The following is a 19,010-nucleotide window of genomic DNA, read 5'->3' on the forward strand; positions in this document are numbered from 1 at the left end:
TTTTTCTTTGACACTTTTTAGTGTAAACAATTCCAAACAAATGTAGGATTGCAACATATTTAGCATCAAAATGGGTTATAGTGTCATGCAAGGATTGAACACTTTTGCAGCATTTATACCAAGAAGGCGTCTTTTTGAAGTTTACATGCAGTTGATGGTCTTTCCATTCGTGCACCTTTGGTCTCCATAGGATTTCATCGTCTTTTACATGTTGCTTTGACTCCCGTCGGTGATCACGGCACATGAAACATTTTGTTCGAATTCGCGTAAAAAACAAATGCATCACTCTGCCTAAAACTTCCAAATGTGGTTGGATTTTGTTTTTCATTCTTATTGAGTTCTCCTTTGGTCTCCCAAAGGAAGTGAGTGAATGTTTAAAATAGACTTCCCATGTATAGAATTATTACACAATTAGTTGATTTCACAGCGAAGACGTTTCGAATTGCAAGAACACCAAGAACCTTGTGTAAAGCTATGACATTTGTGAACAATTTGGTGACCAAAAACTCCCTCTTGTATGTTCGTCCTGTTTGAAGGGAACATGCACTTTTACCGTCTATTATCAACCCAACGCGCTCACTCCCCCATTTCTGACTGTATCATATGTATGTGACTATGAATCTCTGCAGGAAAGGTTCCCGAAATGAAACTGTTCGTTCTTTCGTTTGTAAGTTTATGAAGATTGGACGAATGACTGTGTAGTGCTGCGGACCCTCGGCGGTTCAGTATACGTATGTCTGAGGTGACGTGGCCTTTCTTTATTTTCACTGAAATATCTCTGACAAGTGTAGTATTAATTACTCTTGTCTCAAATATATTCAGTACATGCAAAGAAAGTCCTTCCTTGTGGATTTTCAAAAAATCAAAAGATTTCCTAGATTTGTTGCAATCTTAGAAAAGAACCAAATTCAATGATGATTTTTTGAACGAACTAAAGAAAATAATTCATATCACTGGCCACGTCTCCATATACGGATTTGTCGCTATCTTCAAAGGTTCCGGACAATTTGTCAAAATTAAATGTATACGAAGTTTGATGAGATTCTGCCTCATCTGTTATATATTTAGATGGAGGGGAATACTTCAACTTTCTAGAAGTCAACTTTCCCTCTACATCGAGCAATACTCCATCAGCTGCAGTCTTTGGTATCTACATTTTACAACTTTTGAGGTTCAATCTAACTACAAAGATTTCGAAGAGCGCCATACGACTCTGATCTAAAGTTGTTTGATCATTTACGGTCTCAGTGCAGTTTTCAAAGCGTTTATAGTCGACACGTTTGGTACATTTTCATAAATAATCACAAAGATGTCCGATTCAATTGACATTTTTAACTTTCTCCATTTTTCAGTGCAGGTGTTTAGTGACGGATGTTCCGCGCAGGGCTGGAAACGCTCACCTTTTCGCGAAAACCGGATATCATCACTTTTTGAGTCATAAACACAATCATATTTATGGGTTATTAAACAGCAGATAATTCAAAACGCACTTCACAATGTATATTTCTTTTCAGATCGATACAAAATCCATTTCAACCTTAGTTGGTATACATGCAGGTCAAATATCAATGTGTCTCTTTGACAAGCCGACCGTGCAACCTCCGTTAACTCATGTCTTCTGTCAAGTATCACTCGTACCTTTCTTCCTGATGTGAAGACCCGGATGTGAAGGATAATGGCGGGACGTGTGCTCCATCCTCTAATATGGAATGAATTACGAAACTATTGAAAACGCCCATAGAAGGTAATAGGAATAACAGTAGAAGCATGGAGATTCGTGTTGTCATCCGGGAAGGTCGAGCTGTCAACGAACACTGGGGACGTTTGTGTAGTTTAGTTTTTCACTAAGTTTTTGTGTCAGACTCAACTGTTGAACCGATAATGTCGAGGTGGACCCCAGAACTGATAGATAGAGGATAGATGCAAACAGGATCTTGAAAAGTTCACAAATGACAACAAGATATCAAAAGAACAAACAGAGAACCATTCTGAAATCTAGTATTGTAAGGTGTCTTGAAGAAAAAGGTGAGTTGAGAAGATTTAATCAGGAACGACTTGGACACACAGCTTGGCAAAGAGGTAAACATGGCGACTGTGACATTCACGAGTGTGAAGGATAAACAATGTGTGTTGACACGTGTACGTGTACAAATTTTGCGGGGACCGTATCAAAAACATTAACGATGATATACGGATATCTGAAGATTTCAGTGTGTGTATTCACAACATAAGGCGTAACCTTCTTACCTATAAGATGGCCCAGGCCTTGTTGTCAGTGCCATGTCATGGAATGTTGTCTTTGGATCATGACCAGATCTCTCACTGCGTGATAATGTGATACATAGCATGAAAACGATGGCTCGAATATTTTAGTATCATGTCATTGTGTCACAAGATGAATTGTGCACTGGCCGAAATCCAGGAGGGATACATTATTAGCAACACACTTTAACCATACGCCCTTTAACATATTTTCAAGAGAGTTGCTGGAGATTATCATTTCTGAACTGGAAATGAAAACGATCATATTTGTGATGACACTTCACATCATCTCCCTCTCCCTAGTGATAGTTTCAACTTGACCAGATTGTCAAAAGTCTCCTTTATCATTTTGGCAAATCCATATTCGGTTCATGCAAAATACTTGATATCTTCTTTCTCAATGGAAGATCGCCATTTTACAACGCAGATGAGTATGCGTCATATGAGTTGTCATCTATCATTTCATTACAGTATCAGATATGTTTCATCCTGCCTATCAGTTTCAGTTTTTACCAAAGGGATCATCTGATTCCGCTTCATATCAGAACAATCACAATCAGTGCTGGAATATACTTAAATGGAATCGAAACTTTGCATTTACATACCTGAACTCTAATCACAGTGACCGATGTGGAGATGAATTGCAATGTTTGTTACGTGTTGTTCATACCTACATCAGTCATGAGGTTTCTCTCTTTATTGAAGTCCTACTACTCATTGGAACTGCTTTTCTGAGATTACCAAACGACCACAGTTTAAAAGAACATCTCAAACGAGAAACGTTAGACGCGGTAATTTAAAAGCAGGCCTCAACATTTCAAAGCTGAAACTAGCTTTGCCAGACCTTTTATGCATTTACATGTTGTGAGACGATGACATGAAAACAACACTGTCACTGGTGTTCGTGATATCAACAGACACGAGGAAGTAACTAAAGTGTTTAAACACTATAGCATCTGCAAAGACAAAAACACCACGAACTGACGGAATCACACATTTTCAAAATTTGCTTGCTCATACTCAACATGAAATACATGAGGATTTTGACCATTTCATCCGAGAATTTATTGCAAATGACAGTAATATTGCTGTTATATCCCATAACAGAAAGAATAAATATCTTCAGCATTGCAAGAGTTCCAAAATTAACAAAACTCAAGAACCGGATAGTCTTGTGTTTGAAAAGAAATCAATGCACGTGACTCTAAATTGCCTTATTTGAGTTTGAAGGTAAAATGCATGAGGAGCAGGCTGACACTGGAAGGGGTTGTTGTACAACCGATAATTATGTTGCAATCTGGTATTCAAAAGTATTTATCTAAGAATAACTTAATGTGTGTACATGTAATTACTGCTGCTTTTCCAAAAGCGTTTGACTTAGTTTAGCAGTTTCTATAGCGTTATGTAATGTTAAAAATGTTAAAGGAAGTATTATTTTGAAACTAATTTATTTGCAGCTACTTCCTCATGTTTTTTATACTAGGTTATTTATACTAGGTTATTTATAATAGGTTATTTATAATAGGTTATTTATCTTAAGTGCCCTAAGTGCGACCTTGTGTATGTTGTCTGTCTCATCGAACTCCACGCCGAAAACAGTGAAGTGGCGCGAAACATTAATCGCTCTGAATCAGCGCTCCTTTAAAAAACGTTGTGGAAATCATACTTTTCGTATTCATTCTGGAAAATATTTTGTACGGAAAAAGATTATATCTATATTGTAAAAAGTTTGTTTAAATATAAAGAAGGTTATCGAAGAAGAATATCTTCTACTGATCTGTCGTTTATATGAGAATTTATCAGCATTTCAGCGTTTCGATGTCAACCCAAATGCTTGAAGACGTAGGTACGTACATAGTCTATAGCTTCAATCTGAGTAGACAATGGATTGAAAAACAATATAAATTAACAACATTTGCTGATTATTGATATTGAGTATTGAATATATTTCATCAATATGTTGTTTGTAATTCTTTGTGAATTACATTTAATGACTCGAATGTTTCTTTTCATTCACAAGGTATAGGTCATGATGGTTCCACACTCCCGTCCATCTCATGTTGATGTCTAACAGGTGCAGAGACCAGAATCTGCTTAGCCCTGTCTGACAGAGTGGGCAGTTGGACTAAACTAATAACTCTAAGACAGAGTCGTCATATTGGCAGCAATGATTAAATAACCTTTGCAGAATATAACTATCGCTCAAAATTATATGTGGCTTATCATGCATCACTTCTTAGCACAATGCCCTAGCACTGACTAAAATACTTCTAAATTAAAGGTCACATGCAACGTAAAACACAACTTTGCAGATTCTGATACCTTTCGGTATGGACATACCGAAACAAATCGTCAAAAATGCAAATTCAACTTATAAAGTTGAAAAATAACGCGATGAAAAGAAACGCGCGAAATCGGAGTTCAAACGTTTCACTAATTTTCCCCAGACTTTTCTGGGGAAAACGGGTTTCAACAACTGGGCTGCGCTCATAGCACGTGCGCAAGTAAATAGGTTCGCGCAGCTTGGAAGCGGGTTGTCGGGTGAATACTCGGTGAAGGCTTTGGTGTGAGCTATTTTTCTAATGTTTTGTTGATATCTCACAGGCGCGAGCTTTTTATATGTTATGACAGTAAATTAACTGTTTATATAATTTCATTTGTCTATTTCACCACACGTTCTTCTTACCGAGACACTTTCTCAGTTCGATACTTAAAAGCAATGTCATTATTTAGCGTTGACAGAATTTCTAACTGTGATATAGATATGTCGTTGTCACAGACAAAACTCAATGTCTTGTTTTATTGACACCTGTGTGTCTGCCTGCCTGTCTGCTAATGACAATATTCAATACACAGCTGCTATCACTGACCACATGCAATTTGAACTTAACACCAATCAGGCTATACACCCTAAACAAAATGCATTGATTTATGGCCCGAGTTCGGTCTCTGTCACGTTATGTAATTACACAGACAGGCAGGTGTGATACTTGTACACATGACATGTTATGATGTCTGTTGATTGTAAAATGCTATACACAAATAATGAGCATGTATTTACAAAACCCAACATCTCTATATATACACACACAATGACCCGTGAGGTCATCTGCAAATGAACCAGCCGTTACACTTGAGTGCACACCCACCCGCTCTGACAGGGTTCGGTATCCCGGCTGCTTCGTTTCTTGGGAAGTAAACCGAAGTACACAATATTGCACTTTTGATTTGCGATTGTACGCTTATAATTTTGTTTATATGTTTTTTCATAACCAGCAATGTATATTATATGTCATGAATAAGTGATAATTGTGTTTTAATTATGTTTGATTTTTTGGTTGCATGTGACCTTTAAGTAAGTTGCACACATGCATTGAAATATATTCAGTCTTGATTACCTTCCAAAAGGTTTCTATTTTACATGAAAATAGCGGTGAAGACTATACGAATGGGTCATTGAGGACCTGTGAAGACACCAGGTGTTCGCGAATATCATTGTACAGTGTCGCGGAGTACAGAATACAAGTCTTTAGGTCACTTTGACAGCAGTGTGAATAACGTCATGTCCGCTGTAAGTGGACGTTGTGGATGTCCCTCACTGTGGTTGAACCCATGGGCACAGGTATGGTTAAACAAGGCCTTATTATCGGGGCAATCTTATATACCCTAGAACCAAGGTAGGGGACATTATGAAATATATCAAATTGTTTTACCAGTCTTCGGAGAAACATTTCGCTCTTACAATATCTGTCAGGGAAAGGACCGGTTTCGGAGCTAATCACACCCGAAAACAATGCACCTTGCAATTCATCCATACATGTAGATGTGGGGTCATATATTGGTTGACACTTCAGGAAAACATCGTCAGATCGCTCAGGCCATGAGTATTCTTTTTAATTTCATGATCCACAGTAACAAGTTTACCTCTACATTTGCTGTAATGTAGTGTCAGTGATGAGATCGGGAAGGCGCCTGAAGACTATTTGCATGCTTCAAACTTATAGAACTTTATAATTCTGTGATCTGCAGATTTAGAATAGGTTTCTGCAGAAATCAAATATTGATTCAAAAATACAGAGTGCCCTAGGCAACACCAGGTGTACAGGATTAATCAGAAACCAGGCTTTAAGAAACTGATCCGAAACAGCCAATCAGATTACTGTTTACACGAGGTAGGCCACAGTGATTAATGTTACTGGTCATGCTATTAGGAAGCGTTAGCATGCAACTTATCTTTATGCACGGGGACCACATGTTGTACCACCGTTAATAAATCGACACATTCGAACAATACGCCAAGTGGCTCTGTAAGTAGATGATGTGCGGCGGGACCACTACGACTGCCGGAACGACACTGCATGGCCGGTTGTGTAGCATCGTCATACATTATCAGAATGGATACACTGAATCCATATGAGTCGACGCACCTCACCAACTATGCCAAGTGTAACTAAGTGTACCGCGAACCAACTTTATCACCATGGTAGGATACATTGAACAAATTATATCTCTTTGCAAAGATGCCTTGAACGAACAAGACACCACACGGGATCGAACCAAACTCTCATGTGTGTCTGAACTGAAAAGCTGTCGACGAACTTGAAACAAGAATACACTGACACATTGAACTGATTATCTTTACATATTATGAAACTCGTATGTGTGAGCGTTTGTGTGTCTCTGTGTGTGTGTATTCGTATCACTTTGTTTGAATGCTCATACTTAGTATTTATAACAAAGGGTTATAGATCAATCAAGTTCCAGTGATGAAGCTATAATTAACACGTGTATGATCAATTTCAAACACAGTTTCTGCCTTTGCCGGAAAGGGAAATTCCCTTTGATTTTGTAAAGTGTTTCTGCCATTTGAACTGTAAAGCACAAGCAGGTCATTAATCATTTGAGGCACCTTACATTCCGAAGTCGTGTAGAGACGAAGGCGTCTTCCCTGTCCTTAGTCTCCCCTGTCTGGGTTGGAGGAACACAAATAGGGAGTTCTATTTTAGGGTCACTGTGATGTTGTGCGACTTTAACGCGTTGCTATGTCATGTGATGGTTGCCTGGAATCTAATTATGTTTGGCAGTTCCTTTCAGTTTATTGAATGCATCAAAATTATATTACATGCTTATTCTGTGTGTGTTAGTCGCCATGTATCGACAATTTAACTCCATCAATATAGTGGTGGAAGGTCACACTCACATTCGTTATTATATGGCTGAGGATATACAGGTAACGTTAGGCTTTAAAGCACTCATACCCACACATAACAACTGTTCCAGTTCCATTATTTCTACTTTCTAAATATCACAACAATATTCACTTTGGTCAGTTTTCAAAACAGTATTCAATATCTGTGATGTTAGAGGGTGGATATATAAATATTGCCACACATTATGAACATGTAACATGCCTATCATATCCGAGTATTTTAAGTCCCTGAGACGCTTGGGATCAACTCGTCTATTGCTCAGTCACGAAGTGATTTCAGGTAATGATGTAATCATTACTTGTTATATGATTTGGAAGCAGTATCAAAACTGAATGTTACAATATGAAGGCGTCTGAAAAGAATTTATTGACATAATGGAAAGGTTTCCCAATCACAAGTGTCAAGGCATGGGATGAGCAAATGCGGGACTGAGAGCAAGAATAACAACTCTAAGTTTGAGTTCACAAAGAGAGAGTTTCAATGGTATTCCAGTCTGCGACAACGTCGTTTCCGAGTTCACGTACAGCGTGGATAATCAAACCTCGTCCACAACGACCTCTTGTAGTCTTCTTGATGGAATAAAGATCGTATTACAGGGCAACCATGTTGAAGGTATTTTCACATTCTACAACGACTTGGACGAGTCGTGTTGGTATGCATGTGCCTGGTTTCGATGTGTACACATAACGGTACGACTTCATTCCCTATTATCTTTCGTGTATGCAACCTTCCTGTTCCCAAGAAGAATCTTCATCTTTACGTTATGGTCAGTTTGAATATTTCTAGGATAAGGTCTTCTTTTTTGCAGCAATACATTGAAGACATTCTGGCCACAGTTGATATGGTGAGTGATCCGTGTGAGGGGGCTACACATCTCACTGCCAGTAATCTTCCGTCGGGTGCCTCTTGATTTCATGTCTTATTTGTGAGGATTTGAAATCAAACCGTACGTAATAAGCACTAAACATCACACCATTGACTCTACATCATGAAACTCAATCTACACGTCGCACATGTAAAGTGGTATATTTCCAGTTCCGTCTAGACAACAAATCACAATAAAGTTGTACATTTCTGTCATCACCGTTATAGTGTAATTTGTTTTTAGCATTTGCTCAGTATTCATTAATGGCCCAACTGTTAACATTTTCTCAAACCACGATGCAGTTACCAGCAACTAGCTGCCGTTCGCCACTGTTTACCATCGCATGTTTTACTTGATTGTGCGCACGTTCATAATGTCATTATTCGCTTATGATTATATTATGATAAATTGATCTAATAGTCCTGGCCGATTGACGCCGTTCTTTCAAACTATTCCAAATGATGCCTCCTTGTCGTTTGCGAGAAGCCTGCGTCGTAATATTATAACGTGAAGCACCGAACAGTGCAGAGACTGTTCCTGGTTCCCATAAACTGTATTATGGCAGTGTATGTTGGGCTATTTACTGAGATGGACGTGTTTGGTTGACTTGTTCATCATCGGTTCTCGTATGAGGCCGCTACGAAGAGCATCACTGGATAAGCGGTCACTTCCAGACATCATAGATCCATGCCCAATGATATGTATGTATACATGTACAGTGAGCCCAACCCCAAGTACTTTAGTAGGTGCTAGCCATAAAACTATAAAACTGAATATACGGTAACGCAACATCTGGGCGAAAATTTGATATGGTAGAGTTGCATTAATACTCCGTTATCAAACGTTAATATTCCGTTGTTTAGTTGTGGTTTGTAGTCGGCACAAGCGGAATGGACGAATACGGGTACTAAATGATGATTTGTTGTCAGCCGTGATCACCTGCTCGGTCGGTCGTGCTATATCTGGAGTGGTCAATTGACCACCCTGACAGTAGGTCTACTTCTGAGCTGCACCATGAGAGGTCGTTCAAAATCACCCGAAACATTTTCCCCAAAAACATCCTATCTAGTTGCTTGACTTGACAAAGGATGTATTTATAAACAACCCCTGGCAATTACTAGTAACAAAACGAATACAAGTACAGTAAAGTTGGTTACTGAGTTATCGGATTCTTTTGGGAGAGAAACAACGTGTTTATAGGATATCCCTGTATTTTAAATGTTATCGGGTAAATTTACATGCTCTGTTTATGTTTACGGTAACAGACCACAATGTCCTGACTTACAATAGCTGTTTACTCATTTCCAACAGCAGCATTGCCAATTACAAGACCCATCCAGTTTCCATAGCAGGGCTTGATATGACATATTTTGCTCCTTTGATAGTTATGGATGACAACTGAAGTTAAAACAAATAATTACAAATCTGTTGTCCAAGATATTTTTATGGATTAAACTTCTTTTGTATTTCCCTCACGATGTTTCCAGGTCTCTTCATCAGGTGAACTGACCGTTGGGACTATGACGTCGTCACTATGATACAACTTCTAAATGCCACTGAAAGACATCATACATATCTGTTATTTCATTCTCCTGTGCAAAATGTATCACTGAGTACTTCATTGATCATGAAAGGCTCCGGTGTAACATTGTTTGGTACATTCTGCAGTATGAAGAATACTTTGGTTCGTGTTTGTATTAAGATACGTTGCCCTGAGAATGCATGTCTGTCTGTCAGATTAGCATCCATCCGCCATCCATATATCGATCTGTTCTGTCTTCCAACAATAAATCATATCTCTAAAACGCCTATTTCAGAAGTCACTGAAATTATGGAAACCATTGTTTTTGCACTGAAACGTAAAGAGATCGTGTGAACAGTTATTTAAACCCCCGACAAAAACTCTCAAAAAATTACATGTCGGGAAATGACTTTGAAATCTACTTGCAGTCTGAACAAGAGATCGATTTCAGGAACTGAATCTGTTTTAAACCGAATCGTCTGAAGTAATTGTCAACCGACACCATTTTTGAGGCTTTGGGTTGGAAGCCACCAAATCATTGGTCTCACACAAAAACAGCCTTCGTCAAATGATGTACATCACGTGTCCTACATATATTTACAATGGCGTAAATTGAAAGGCAACAAAAATCAATCAACTGATGAAAAATCTCTAACGATCACAGCCTCTGTAGCCTTGTAGTGTTGAATTCGGTAATTGTTACTGTGTTTAAGGTTTCCAAGATTGTCAAAACAAGACAGTACAAACAAGTGTGTGCGCTAAAGATGAACTTATATCAATATTACACTGATCTCAATCTCGAGGACCATATATGACATCTTGTCCCCGACTCACACTATAAACGCCCGTCCAACGATTGACCCGGACCGGACAACAGGACTGGTCTGAAATTGAGCAATTGCTTCCCTCCCTACACGGACGAAAAGGGACATCGGGATTAGCCACCGGATGTCTCCAGCTGCCTATGTAAGTTACTCAACTGTGAGGGGCGTGGCTATCGAGGCCAACACGCTTCTTATTGATTCCTCCTGGCTCTTGTAGGTTTCACAATCGATCTCTGGCGAGGGAGGATGAAACAAATCACGTCACGTGGCCGTTAATTAGCGTTGCCTCCAAATAAAGCTAAGCACGTGGATTTGAACATTCTTTGCTAACCTTATTCGTTTGTGCACTGTTCGGATCAGTATCCGGTTGGCATCTGTTGATCTGCTACAAGGTAATTTAATATTTTAATTGCCGTATTCATACATTGCCTTATCTATCTGTGCGATACATGTTATTTAAGTAGCATATTTTTCTGCTTTACATGTCAAGTACATTTGCAGCAATTTCAGCAGCTCTTTCGATGCTAGTTATAACTAAAAGTCTTTTACGAATGTCTTTCGTTTCATTTCTGATGGTACATTCCACTGATGCATAACTTCGGCTGCTTTAGAAAATCGGTACAGTTATCTGAAATACAGCAGTTACATATAGCTTTGTAGTTTGATATTCGAATACATGCACGCATAAAATAGAGTACTATCGTCCATCTGAACTTTTTCGATAATCGTTTCAAGACAAACAATTGGAAACTCATAAATAGGTTAAGTTTACTACAAAAACATAATATCCGTCTTCATAATCAATTGTTAACAGCTGAAGGCATTTCGGAGTGTTTGAAGGGTGGCTACTCGCGTGTGTGCAACATCCCCTACTCAAAGCTACCAACTTACCAATGTTTCTTTAACCAGGCTTTGAAGTTATTTCTGGAGATGCCCGAGACATGGTGTGTAGTGTTTCCTGTATGGAGGACAAATCACCGTGTCGAATCTGTTGACATTTAACTTGAGGTGATCGAAAATATGCACATAAGGAAACACGAATATACATGAAAGGAAATACCTCAAGCACGGATGTAAGATGAAACTCCGAGCCTGACATGTACACGATCAAAGAATAATTTCACTACCTGAAACGATAAATCATCACGTGTGTTTCCATTCAGTAAAGAGCAGTAATGGGCCAGGGACTGTCGTTACACTGTCGCGATGATGGTGACGATGATGATGATTAAGATAGTAGAAAATAAAACAGAAACCTCTTTCTGTCCAAAAGACATTTGAAAAAGCATCGAAATTTCATTATGACGAAGGGATTTGGATTATATAGATATAAGTATGTATGTATGTATGTATGTATGTATGTATGTATGTATGTATGTATGTATGTATGTATGTATGTATGTATGTATGTATGTATGTATGTATGTATGTATGTATGTATGTATGTATGTATGTATGTATGTATGCATGCATGTATGTATGTATGTATATGTTATGCTTTGAGACATGCATTGGCATTGAATTCATAGATTCAAACAGTATGCAGTTATATTTTGTAGACTGGAACCCGTTATTTCCATTCCATACTCTTGATGCACAATGTTAGGAACAATAAAACATACGTAACGTCAGTGAGTAATCGGGTCTGGTGGAATGGTGTTGTGGTTAAAGTGTTGGGTTCTCACGCATACCCCTACGACTACCTCATTTACATGGACAGAAGCTTACAATGGCAATAGAAATGAACATTTAAACAATAAGTAACAGTTAATATGTTCATGAATATTCATCTATTGATCACCTACAATTAGTAATCCGTGAGACTGCCACCACTGGCTAGTGGGTAGAGCGTCTGACGGCAGAAGGTCTCTGGTTCAATTCCTTTGACGCGTCATACCAACAGACGATAAAAGATGAAACTTGTTTTCACCCTGCCTGGCGCTAGGAAATAAAGGAATAAAATCGGGACTATTCCACTTGGAGTCGCTATCTGAGTGTGGTAACCATGTTAGACGGCGGCATGGTATCTCAGTGGGCTAGTCCTACAAGACTAGTACAAGCAGCCACACATACACGCACGTCGCAATACGAATGGAGCAATCCACATAAAACCAGTGTAATATTACTATTCAAGACCTGGGCCTAGATTTTCGAAGCTCTCTTAGCGCTAAGATAGCCGTTACTGCCATACACTAACATTAACTTAGACTATCTTAGCGCTAAGAGAGCTTCGAAAATCTAGGCCCAACTGACAGAGTGCATGTGTCTTCGTCGAACTTGAGGTATCAACACATGATCGCCATGTTGTTTAACTGGTTATAGTGGATGGGCTAGTTGACTGCTGTACCACACTTTTATCAGTACAGAACATATGTTTTAGCCTTTGATGTGAGTAGTATGGCCACTACCTATGTGATTACACCTGTCTTCTGAAATCCGGGTTACATTGTTGTCGTTCTCAGATTTCAATGTGACATTCAAGTCGTTTCCCGGAAATACAATATCAACCCAAACCATGACCTCAGTAGTAACCGTGTTCTCCTTTTCGTCTCCCGGGGCTGTGAGCCAGAGTATGACGATACCTTCAACATGCAATGTGATACACAAACACATGACTATCCTGATTTGAAAATGTTTCTTGAAATGGTCACATGATCCCTAAACTCGTTTTCTTCTTCTTGTTATTGGTAAAGGCTAATGACCGTTGGTATGTTGGTTGAATGTGTTCCCTTTCACTAGTCAAATAATCATTAAATCATATCCATATGAATAGTGTATCGCTGATCAAAGAATTTAGCAATACAATTTGAACGTCCATATCAAAGAGATCTTGCTGTGTTTTTGCATGCCTTCGGGTTTGTAACAAAATTATTTTCAAACACTTCAAATGTATTCCAAGCAGAACGGAACTGAAAGAATTCTTTTTTCTGATGATTAACAGGAAAAATGTTGAAGTCGTCTTTTGATCAAGCAGTAGCCTTGAGATATATTCGTAATTAAGAAGCCTCTGTTTACCTATTTACTACAAAAACGATACGATCATCACTTGGAGAGGTTCAAAACCAGGATGTCTACAAACGACGTCAGATCGATGACCACTCTAAAACATTTCTACAATAAAAACTTAACAGTTTGATATTATCGACTTTTCACTGGAGCGGTAAAATCAAATATTATTTTTAAAATATGTGGTGTGAAAGTTGTAACCTGAAAGGTTTGCCTGGTTCATAACTCTGCTGGGAGTAAAGGTCAAATCGTTGTCTGAAACGTTGGCCTGTTGAACATGAGGTGAGCCACGCTCACCAGTTATTGTTTGGCAAATTGCCTGATAAAAGTATAGCAACGTAATAATACCTGTACATAAATGGCTCGTCACAGAAAATCAGTTATACAGTAATGGTAGACAAAATATGACTTGAAGCAGATTAAGCATGCGAGAAGTCCAGATAGGTGAGCAGCTGTGACTACTGGGGACGGTGGAGTAGCCTAGTGGTTAAAGCGTTCGTTCGTCACGCCGAAGACCCGAGTTCGATTCGCCACATGGGCACAATGTGTGAAGCCCATTCATGGTGTCCCCCGTCGTGATATTGCTGGAATATTACTAAAATGCGGCGTAAAACCGAACTCACTCAGTCACTCTATGACTACTGTCATTAAACATGTGACACAAACACATGGTAGACTTCTTGAATCCCAGTACACTTATGTTGACTGCAGTAGCAGCATCAGCCATCATATCGAGTACACTACCAATATTCATAAACAAAATAATCATGTATCTCCAGAGCAACAGAGTATTGCAACATACAAGTCGTCACTGCTAACAGAGTATGACATCAACCTCCTATCAAATTACCCTTGAAGGTCCGGGTTATTCTTCAGCCACCTACTCTTGTCGAAAAGAGGAGACGAGGGGACCCGGGTGGTCAGGCTCGCTGACATGATTGATTCACGTCATTGTACTTCAGTTGCGTAGATCGATGATCTCGATATCAAACACTAGATTGTCCGGTCCAGATTCAATATTTTACAAACCACTGACATAAAGCTGGAACATTGCTGAGTGCGCCGTTAAACAACAAACAAATAAAACAATTCCACTTTTCTCCCTTGAGTGTTGAAGTGTAAAGGTTTCTTTTAGTGTGAAGTAAAGTTTTCGTTTGCGTTTTCCCATTTTCCAACTCTTAAACTATTAGAAGTCCCCAGCCACAGAGGTTGTTTGTTCTTATATGACCTTTGTCATCCTATCCTATCCTATTTCTAATGTACTCTGTATAATAATCAAATGTTATTTTTGGACAATATTTAGTTACTATGATAACGTTATCGTCCCAGTCTAACCCCTCTTAGACGTAGAATCTGTAATGTCGAGACTAGCTGTCAACTTTTATCAATAGTCTAATCATTATGAACCGTATTCATGCACATCGATTGCCCAGAGTGTGATGCCTGATTTATACCAATAATATTTAACGTCGGCTTCATTACTCTCTTTCATAGAACAGTTGTGTACCAGGAAGTGCGCCTGCTTAAGATGCACAATAACTACGCTTGTCAAGATTGATCGCCTTGGCTGCCACCTGTACTGACGTTGTACCTTGTCGGTTTGGGCTGAGTCGTGTTATATATGCTATGTTATATATCATGTCTCCAGTAAGCGTATCCACAGAACGAGGGTCGGGCAGGTTATATTATATATGACTGACTGACAGTACATATCTGACATTGAATACATGCTTCTCACTTGCTCTCTTGAGGGTCAGTTACTTTATACATTACATGGAATAAATGCTTCTAACTCGCTTTCTTGAGGGTCAGTTAGTTAATAAATGACATGGAATAAATGTTTCTCGAGGGTCAGTAAGTTTATAAATGACATGGAATAAATGCTTCTAACTCGCCTTCTTGAGGGTCAGATTATAAATGACATGGAATAAATGCTTCTCGAGGGTCAGTTAGTTTATAAATGACATTGAATAAATGCTTCTCGAGGGTCAGTTTGTTTATAAATGCCATGGAATAAATGCTTCTCGAGGGTCAGTAAGTTTATAAATGACATGGAATAAATGCTTCTAACTCGCCTTCTTGAGGGTCAGATTATAAATGACATGGAATAAATGCTTCTCGAAGGTCAGTTAGTTTATAAATGACATTGAATAAATGCTTCTAACTCGCTTTCTCTCAGGTCAGTCTGTATATACTTGACAAGCAGTAACCAGTCTTCTCCAGGGTCAGTTAGTTTATGCATTACTTTATGCATTACTCGGAATGACGGCTGTATACCGTCTTCTCGAAGGTCAGTTAGTTTATGTATAACTTAAAATGACTGCTGTATACCGTCTTCTCGAGGGACAGTTAGTTTATACATTACATGGAATGACTGCTGTATACCGTCTTCTCGAGGGTCAGTTAGTTTATACATTACGTGGAATGACTGCTGTATACCGTCTTCTCCAGGTGTTCCAAGAGATACAACGCTATGTCTGTTCCAATCGCTTGCAGGATGATTGAATTACTTGGCATTGTGTATTCATTTATAAAATTTTGCAAACACGAAAAAGTTATTGTACTTAAACATACACCTTGTACAGTAATCGCTGACAGTAGACGCTACGTTATCTGATGACATGAGACGTTTTCTTACATTTAGCAAAACTTAAGCAATACCAAATTCGTTGCAACGTCAAAATAATTTGGTTTCTATAAACATAATAGCTTACTAGGCAACAAAAGCCATCAAGGCATGGTCCTACGTTGGGAGTCAAATCTTGTCATTCAAACTGAAGACACTCCGTAGGGATCGTTACTTTACACTACGTATATAGCGGCACCTCCAGCCACCGATACACTCTAAAGTATATACAGTGTTATTTGTGGAGAGAAATGTTGATATGACTATCTGCACCGGATGTTACTGCGGATCATATGATCGTATTAATAACAATAACAAGTAGAGCGTTTCGGTAATATATCTTGTCTGCCTCTTAACAAGCAACCGCTTTTATCATTTCATTTGCATTTATCATCAATTTCCATTTTAGACTGATGTGTTTGATTCACATAATGAATAACTTTATATTGTTACCAGGCAACCGATAATGTATCAGTAGCAATTGTTGTAAGAAGGTGCTATAAATCCTATTGGAAACTGTTGTATGCAAACAGTCGGTCGTGTTCTCTTAAGTGCGGGGGATTAATTCATGCCATTTCGGCAATAATTTCACTGATGTTGACCATGTTGTATTTTGGTTATGAGTTAAGCAAATCATGCGGGCATAGTTCAATGGCCGTTAGTCTGTTTATAGGCGAATGTCATCCATTGACCAATATCACTAGTACTCTCGATATCGGTTCACATAAATTACACATCAAATCTGATAAGGAATTAGGATAATTCTACCTACTAGTTCTGTCATATATCATCAGATACAGGAGACAAATAAATAAGCAACATATTCCGTCACAATCCACATACTAACCACACATTCGGCCACAACCAACCATACATTCGGCCACAACCAACCACACATTCCGTCACAACCAACCACACATTCCGTCACAATCAACCACACATTCCGTCACAACCAACCACACATTCCGTCACAACCAACCACACATTCTGTCACAACCAACCATACATTCAGCCACAACCAACCACACATTCCGTCACAACCAGTCACACATTTAGTCACAATCAACATGTCTTAAACATACCAACAACATATTCCGTCACAACCAACCACACATTCAGTCTCACCCCACTTACACCAAATTCCTGTTATTGGTCAGCACGATGTTGAAACATAAATCCTTTATTAACTTTATCCACCAAAATCGATCAATGAACACAACGTCACGACCATCGCTGTTATATTGTAACCTTCTGTGAGGCAGTTATATGTATTATTAACAACTTTCTAACATAGTTTCTGCTGTATCTCTTGATTCGCGCGATGCTGTCAAAAGACCAGTTAAACCGTTAAACCCCCAAAATGCAGAAGTTCTGCCGAATGTGTTCTCAAGGGAAAAGCTTGACCAGTTTGCCAAGCGACCCGTGTTCATAGTGTTAACCAAATCTGAAGCAGAGTCCTCTGTTGACGACTTACACAAATATGTGAGTCAGAGTGACTGCATTGAAATCGTAAGTTCACAGTGTTCACTGTATCTCACGCCAAACCTAAACCTATACGTCGGATATGTCACAGATATTAGCAATGTCCTTACAGAAACACTCGGCAGTGAGCATCAGGACCTCATAAATTGAAATATTCACCTATATTGACAAGTATCAGCTGTAGAATGTGTGACACTACACCCCGCTCTGCTGTATCGCCTGCTGTGTGGTCTGTATCCGAGGGAACGTGACGCTCTGTTTCCATAAATGGGAGTCAATGCGTGATGACGTACAGGTTGGTATCAAAGAGGCAAAGAACTTTATTGAACTGGCATATTTCCAGTGACGTATGTGAGCATAAAACACTCCAGGCATTTACAAGGTAGAGAGCTTCCCGATTGCCGATAACGTGCTGATGAATAAATGAGGTTGTAATTATTAATAAGTCTCATGTTAAGAATCACCAGAAGCTTATTTTCAAAATAACAGGGTCACCACCATTTGCTTTTCATTATGTTAAAACAGAAAGAGCTTATTTCAGTGGAAAAGAAGTTTATGCAAGAAAGAATAACTCGTAACACCTACAAACACTTTTTACACAACATGTTCCACATGGTACGATAGATGATGAACAAAATATTTACAGCTTTTCAAACATTTTTCTCATCTGACACTGATTACACAGCACAAACTGGGCCTGATGCCGCTTACTCTGTAAACCTGACTCTTGCACAGAAGGTGCACGGATCTAAACCTGACCTGTCATCCAAGTCGGTCGCCGCAATAACACCCACATCTTTATATATGTGTTCGAATACGGTTGTGGTTGGCCAGCTATTTAGAACCCTAATCAACAATGAATGTGGGAATATATGGCCCATAGTAATTTCCAATGACGCACAAAGCACGAAGTTAACTAAGCAGCTGTTGCCGCAGGCTCACACCACAATACTGTTTATGTGTTAACCAACCGTGTCAGTTGTAATCAGTAACTTGAAATAGACTACACATGCTACAAAACAGTCGGCTTATTTTAACCCAAATCAACATCTAGCCTTAACAATCACTGCGTTTCAATGATAAGGCTTTGAATAATTCACTTAAGTTCTGGGCCCATGATGTTAATCGTTATAGAGTAATTGGGAAATGTTTTGTGCAGCTAACGAAGACATCAATCTTTTATACTCACTTATCAAGTCATCTTTATCATAAT

At 38.9% G+C, this 19,010-nt stretch overlaps 2 protein-coding genes across 2 annotated transcripts in view; both read left to right on the plus strand.

Annotated features, from left to right (window-relative positions):
- The window catches only part of LOC124277726 (vesicular acetylcholine transporter-like), a 99,777-nt gene that overhangs the window by 44,207 nt on the left and 36,560 nt on the right, over positions 1-19,010 (plus strand). The window lies entirely within an intron of this gene.
- Positions 11,029-19,010, plus strand: part of LOC124277725 (choline O-acetyltransferase-like) — a 124,425-nt gene continuing 116,443 nt past the window's right edge. The window contains exon 1 of the mRNA XM_046713449.1: positions 11,029-11,075. The gene's annotated coding sequence lies outside the window, so the exon portion shown is untranslated. The remainder of the gene's footprint in view (positions 11,076-19,010) is intronic.

This window comes from Haliotis rubra, unplaced genomic scaffold, assembly GCF_003918875.1.
Source record: "Haliotis rubra isolate DU_JTF1 unplaced genomic scaffold, ASM391887v1 Scf226, whole genome shotgun sequence".
In the NCBI taxonomy this organism is placed as follows: domain Eukaryota; kingdom Metazoa; phylum Mollusca; class Gastropoda; order Lepetellida; family Haliotidae; genus Haliotis; species Haliotis rubra.